The following is a 6,576-nucleotide window of genomic DNA, read 5'->3' on the forward strand; positions in this document are numbered from 1 at the left end:
CACCAGAGGGGAGCGTGTGTGGATCTGACACACAAACTTTATCAGTACTCTGTTTAAAATTAAAGGGATAGTTCACCCAAAAAGAAAAAAATCACTCATTATATACTCACCACTATGTAGATGGAGGGGTGGGTGAAGTGTTTTGTGGACTCAAACACTTCATCCGCCCCTCCATCAGCATAGTAGTGAGTATATAATGAGTGAATTTTCATTTCTGGGTGAACTATCCCTTTGAGCTACTTGATCTGTACAGTACAGTATTAGTGTCATGTGTTTTGTCAACCTCCTTCAGCTTCACTCATTTTAAACAGAATCAAAGCTGCAGTATGTAGCTCGTGTCCCCACAGGGGGGCAGTGTGACATCAGCGCCTCTCTTGCCCAATCAGCGCCATCTATTCGAAAAGCTCAGCTGAACACATTAAAAACTGAACTGACTTGTATTTCTGGCACAGTGGCAGCAGACACACCCGGCACACACGTGTTTGAACCGCCCTGGCGTTCATCTCCTCATCACAGGACACATCGTCTCCTCTTTAACGACGTCAGGGTGCAGGTTTCGTTCACGGTGCCCCACAAGCTCAGACACATTCGCTGACATGTTTTATGATCCCTGTCTACTGGACAGATGTTCAGAAAAAAAAGATGTGTTAAATCAAACTCCAGCACAGTGATCGTGTGAGACAACAAACCAAATGCCACACGACACACACACACACACACACACACACACACACACACACACACACACACACACACACACACACACACACACACACACACACACACACACACACACACACACACACACACACACGAGGCCTTTTCTCTTTCACATGGTGATCTCTTTGTCTTCCATTCTTGTATCCAAACAGAAAACACCTCTCAGTCTAATGCAGTGAAACTCAGTAGCCTCCAAAAAACCGCCATGCAACTCAATCAACACCTTAAAAAACTGAACAATACAACCTTTTACATGAGGTTGACATTCATAGGGCTGTTGGACTAGTTTTAGTTCGGTGTAGCCTTTTCAATAACTGAGTGCAGATGTGAATCTGAGTTTTGAGTAGAGTTTACTTTATGTGGTGGAACCTTCTAAGGACAAACAAACAGTGGTTCATTAATTAGGTTTCTACATCATGTAGAGACACGCAGAGAAAGTGCTGATGTGGCGCTCCCACTCAGCATCTCATTCATGTCGAAAGATTTTCGAAACTTATTTTTAAACCTGTTTTCAATCATTAATATTGTTGCAGATTTACAGATGTTCTTTTCAAAAATTGGCACAGAAAGGAGATGTTTTACACCACGGTAAGTAAATAAACAGCATTATAGTTTGTATAGTTTTTCTAGTGGTGCTTGCGTGTATAAGTGGTGAAGCTATTTTTTTTAAACCCGAAACCATCTCATCGCTAAAGATTGGTTGGTTTAAAAGGCACCAGTTGAATGTGTTGCATCACCTCTGTCTGTTAATGTGAGCTCCCATTGAACACACTCAAATGACTGCATGACTGAATCCAGTTTTTCTCCTCATGCACCTACAACCTGGAACAACATACAGAACAACCTAAAGCTCAACAGGTTTATATCCTCAGGGCAATATAAGTATTTAACCTCACGCCATTTTACCTCTAGTTGTTATTGTTTAAACTGCTTCAAATTCAAATTCATGTTGTAACTATTGCCCTTGTTTCTGCTATTTGGCAGTTTTTTTTTAATGTTTTCTTGGGGTCTTGGAATGTTTCGTGTTTACTTGGCTGTAGTGTAAATGAGGTCGCCTCCTCAATGTATTCACATGTTAAAATAAAGGACGATTAATTCAGTTTTTCCTCTAATCTCCAGTTAAGGGAAATGTAACCGTGGAGTCATGCACAGACAATAAATAAGCCCCTGTCCTGTGTTAATGTTAAAGGTTTTCTCACCGGTTCCCTGCTCAGAATCGTGACCTCAGCCCGGTCAGACATCTCTGTGATGAACTGGAAGAACCAGTGGTTTAATCAGCTGACATCAGTGTTCAACCTAAACACTCATGAGGCTGAAAGGAAGATCTGGTGCGGCGTCTTCCCACACGAGTGCCGACTGTAATAGCAGCGTATTAATACCCATGAAATGTCCCACACTGACATATGAGTGTAATCAACAATCATCGGTCACACATGGGCTGAGAATCTTGGAGTCGAGTTCGATTCGGCGCTGAAGTTCGGCAAACACATAAATCCTCAGATCCCGATTCAGTCTCCAGCTTCACACCTTCACATCCACCTGCTTAGATTGATTCACCTATTTATATTTAGGCATTAGTCACACTTTTTAAAATCTTGTCTCCAACTCGTCATGAGTTCTGCAGCGAGCTCTTCACCCACATGTTCTGTTTGGTGAGCTGGAGACTCCCGGCCCCGGTTAAAAGTATAAAAAAAAATACATAGCCTGGTTTTATCAGGTTGATACTTAATGGCTATTTTTGTCATTTCATAAGTCCAAATATAAGTTTGGATCCAAAATGATTATATTTTTACATTTCTGTGTTAATGAATTACTTTACAAAAGGAGCATATTAGCTCATGTGTAGCCTGTACTGTATATCAAATATGAAACATGAGTCTCTTGATGTTAAAATGATGCTTTATGGTCAGTTCTATATTTTGTCACTTTTGTGAAATATGCAGGACCAGGTTGTGGAGGGTTACCACTTTATTAAATGTTTACAAAGCATGAGCAGTGGGGCTGGCAGATCCCAGGTAATAAGGAAGGAAAGTAAATGTGAAGAAAGTGGCAGGTTAAGAATGTCAGAGAGCAGGAACCTCATTTCTCTTATTCTTCCCTCCTTATAATTATCACTGTAACCTAACACATTCATTTTATTATTATAAATCATAGAATTTGTTTTATCATCCTGCTGTTTGTTTATGGTGTGTTAAATGTCTTTTTTTTTAAGAGAACTCCTGATCCGATATCTGAAATCCAAACCAATCGTGCAGTGAAGGAATAATACCACAGTGTAAAATACTCCATTACAAGCTAATGGTTTGCTTTTAAAATCCTACTTCAGTAAAAGAACAGAAATGAAGTTAGCCTAAATGCAGTCAGAGTGGGAAAAGTCAAAGTTTCTTCTGCCATTGTCTGATACAACGTATTATTTTATCACAACACTACTTACAATAATTGTCATTATTGATTAATCTGAAGATACATTTTTTTTGATTAATCTAAAGATTATTTACTTGATAAATCAATGAATTATTTGGTCTGTAAATGTCAAATCAATGTTTTTTTAAAGATACTCATCACAGTTTCTTTAAGCCCAAAGTAACATATTCAAATATCAAACAGATGTTTAGTTCACAATCAGATAACATTGAAAAAGAGCAGCAAGTTGTCACAAGCGAAAAATTGCAACTAACATATTTTTGACATTTTGGCTTAAAAATTAATTAGTTAGATAACTAATTTTCATCTGATGACTGAATACTAAACCAACATCAGGTTTCATGTTCTCATAATGTTTGACATATTTTTGGCCATGTAGTGCAGTGCAAAGACAGACGAAACGTGTGACGCATCAGGCGGCAGACAGAACATGGGTGTCACTCTCTCATGCGCAACTTTCTCTGACACACACACACACTGCTCTGAGTCAGTAACCGTTCTTGTCATTCAGTTCTCCGAAAGCAGTCTGAGAATCCAGTGAAAACACCTGCTCTGATAATCTGCTGTGCTGACTGATTCAACAATGAAATGTTGCAACATCTTAAAAAGAAAAAAATCTGACCCAACATCATCAAATCACTTGGCGTGTAGTGAAGAGTTAATAAACTGTCCCCCCTCCTGTAACACACCCAACGCTATGACACATCTCTTTTGTTTGGCGGAGGCCCCACGTGTACCTACACTGAAAAAGAGACGATGGTAATTATTAGGGTGGTGGCTATAGAAATACTCTATAAGCTCCAATGCCGTCTAATACCTCAGCAGATCAGACGCCCTAACGAGCAGGTTCAACACTTCAGAGAGAGAAAGCGCATCCACCATCAACTCAATGGTTATGGTAAGTGTCAACTTATTTTTAAAAAGACATTTAAACAAGATTTAATTAATTCCACTGCGGTTTATGTTATGGAGGGAAACTAATTTCCACTGAGAACATTCAATTTTACCTCAATTGTATAGATGCATTTACTGAAATGTGTAAAAGCTGTGAGGGATTATTTCTAAGCACAAATATTCTCTGACGAAATAGGATCGAATAGAATAGAATAGAATAGAATGCCCTTTTGTCATTGCACGTACCAAAACATTTTGCTGCGAATCTCCAAAGCATTGCAATAAATATAATAAATAGAAAAGATTATTGATAATTAAAAAATAGACAAGAAATATATGATATATATACATAGTACATATGGTAAAACATTAAGTTTTTGTTATAAACTCAGGAAGGAGGTTATATCTCTATAGATCTTTTACTAAATCTGGTTCATTGTGTAAATCTATTTACTTCAATCATCTACGGAGAAATAAAATATTGGGCTTTCAATAAGGGAAATGATTGGCTAATTGAAAAACCTTAAGACAGGATTAAATTCATCTTCTGTTTTTCTTGTTTTCTTATATCCCAAGGAAGAAAAGAATCCAGAAAACAAATGATTGCACTAGATATTTGTTTAAAATTATTTAAACCAGTTTAATTTAACATGTTTGTTCTGCACCGGATGTGAATTTTTCAATACTTCACTTCACTTCACTTCACCTCCAGACAGGTAGATACTACAGCTGTACCGCATGTAGCATGCGTCACTCCCACGCTTAATATCACCTTTGTATCTATGGCCATGGTGACTCACGGTTGCTAGGCTGAAATAAAACAAACCAGATGGAACAGGTGTGTCTCTGACGTAACAGAGTGAGAGTGAGCCACACCTTGTAACAGACCTGCAGTCACGCTGAGGCTCCTTTACAAGACTCAACTTGATTTGATGCATCCCCTACACAGAGCTCTTACACTGTTCTGACAAAAAGTCAACTAATCATTACACATACAAAACGAACAGATGTATAATGAATTAAAGGTCCAGTCTTTAGGTGAAATTGATCTATTGGCAGAAATTGAACATACAATAATCCAAGTGTTGTTTTCACTAGTGTGTTTCATCTAAATTGTACGAATTGTTTTCTTTACCCCAGAATGGGCCCTTTATATTTAAATACTTTATATTTACATCGGGAGTGGGTCCTCTGTATGGAGTTTTTTTTTTTTATGGAAGCCCAAACTGGACAAACTAAACACCTTTTGAGTTTTTAGACGACTGAAGGATGCCACAGGTTCTCTATCATGTTTGGAGGGAGAGGGTGAGGGGAGGGGTATTCAGCTGCAACATGCAACTTCACCACTAGATGCCACTAAATTCTACACACTGAACCTTAAATCATACAGACTAATAAAACTAAGAATAATTTAACAAAATTTAATAATTCACATACAGCACATTTTCGATAAATGTAGATGTTTTTACAAGACAATGCAAAATTGGAGCAGGATAGACGTTAATGCATGTGATCTCGATGAAAATTCTACTTTAAATTCCAACTTGAAGTATAGTTAAAATATATATTTGGACCTGCATATACATATATGATAAATCATCCACTTGTGCAACACATCCAGCATGGAGTGTGGTAATGTTAATGAATTAGAGCTTTTTGTCTTAATTCTTCAACGCCATCACATTTACCCCCAGTGTTCATTTAAGGATTAGGGGTTAGGGGCTGCTAGACAGGACTGTCGTTGTTGTTTAACAATCATCTGTTGTTTAACCTGGTTTTTTCACTTTGTTTATATATATATATATATTATATTTTAATATATTAAAATATAATTCGATGGAGTGAATAAACAGTCCACCGAATCCACTCTTTGTAACAGAACAGAAATGTAGCTGTGATCGTGATCAGAACACAGTACAACTAAAAAGAAATGTGGAGTTTCTCTTGGGAACTTTTCAAATAACAATTAACATAATCTTAAAGATGTGTTACAAAAATACACAGATCCTTTACTCAATTAAAAGTGGTAATACTGCAATATTCAAATACTCCTGCTTTGAAAATGGGTAACGTATCAAATGCAAAAGTATTGTCTTTATAAAACATACAATCAGTTTAATATTATATTGTCATACATTAAACTGCCTGGTCTTAACACAACATAACATTACATAACATACCGTAGTAAAGCATAGCACAACACAACATAAAATTACATAGCATAGCATAGCATAGCATAGCATAGCATAGCACAACACAATATAAAACAATACAACACAACACAAAAATTACATAACATAACATAACATAGCATAGCATAGCACACACAACACAATAAAAAACAATACAACACAACATAAAACAACAAAACATAAAATTACATGACATAGCATAGCATAGCATAGCATAGCATAGCACATGATTTGGTTTGAACAGTTTAATGGTTTATTCAGTGAATTTGGATCAGTCTGTTAATAATGGCAGTACTAACACAGCAGTGTGTATCGCAGACACACACACGCACACACACACGCAGCT

This window comes from Hippoglossus hippoglossus, chromosome 6 (genome assembly GCF_009819705.1).
Source record: "Hippoglossus hippoglossus isolate fHipHip1 chromosome 6, fHipHip1.pri, whole genome shotgun sequence".
Taxonomy (NCBI): Eukaryota; Metazoa; Chordata; class Actinopteri; order Pleuronectiformes; family Pleuronectidae; genus Hippoglossus; species Hippoglossus hippoglossus.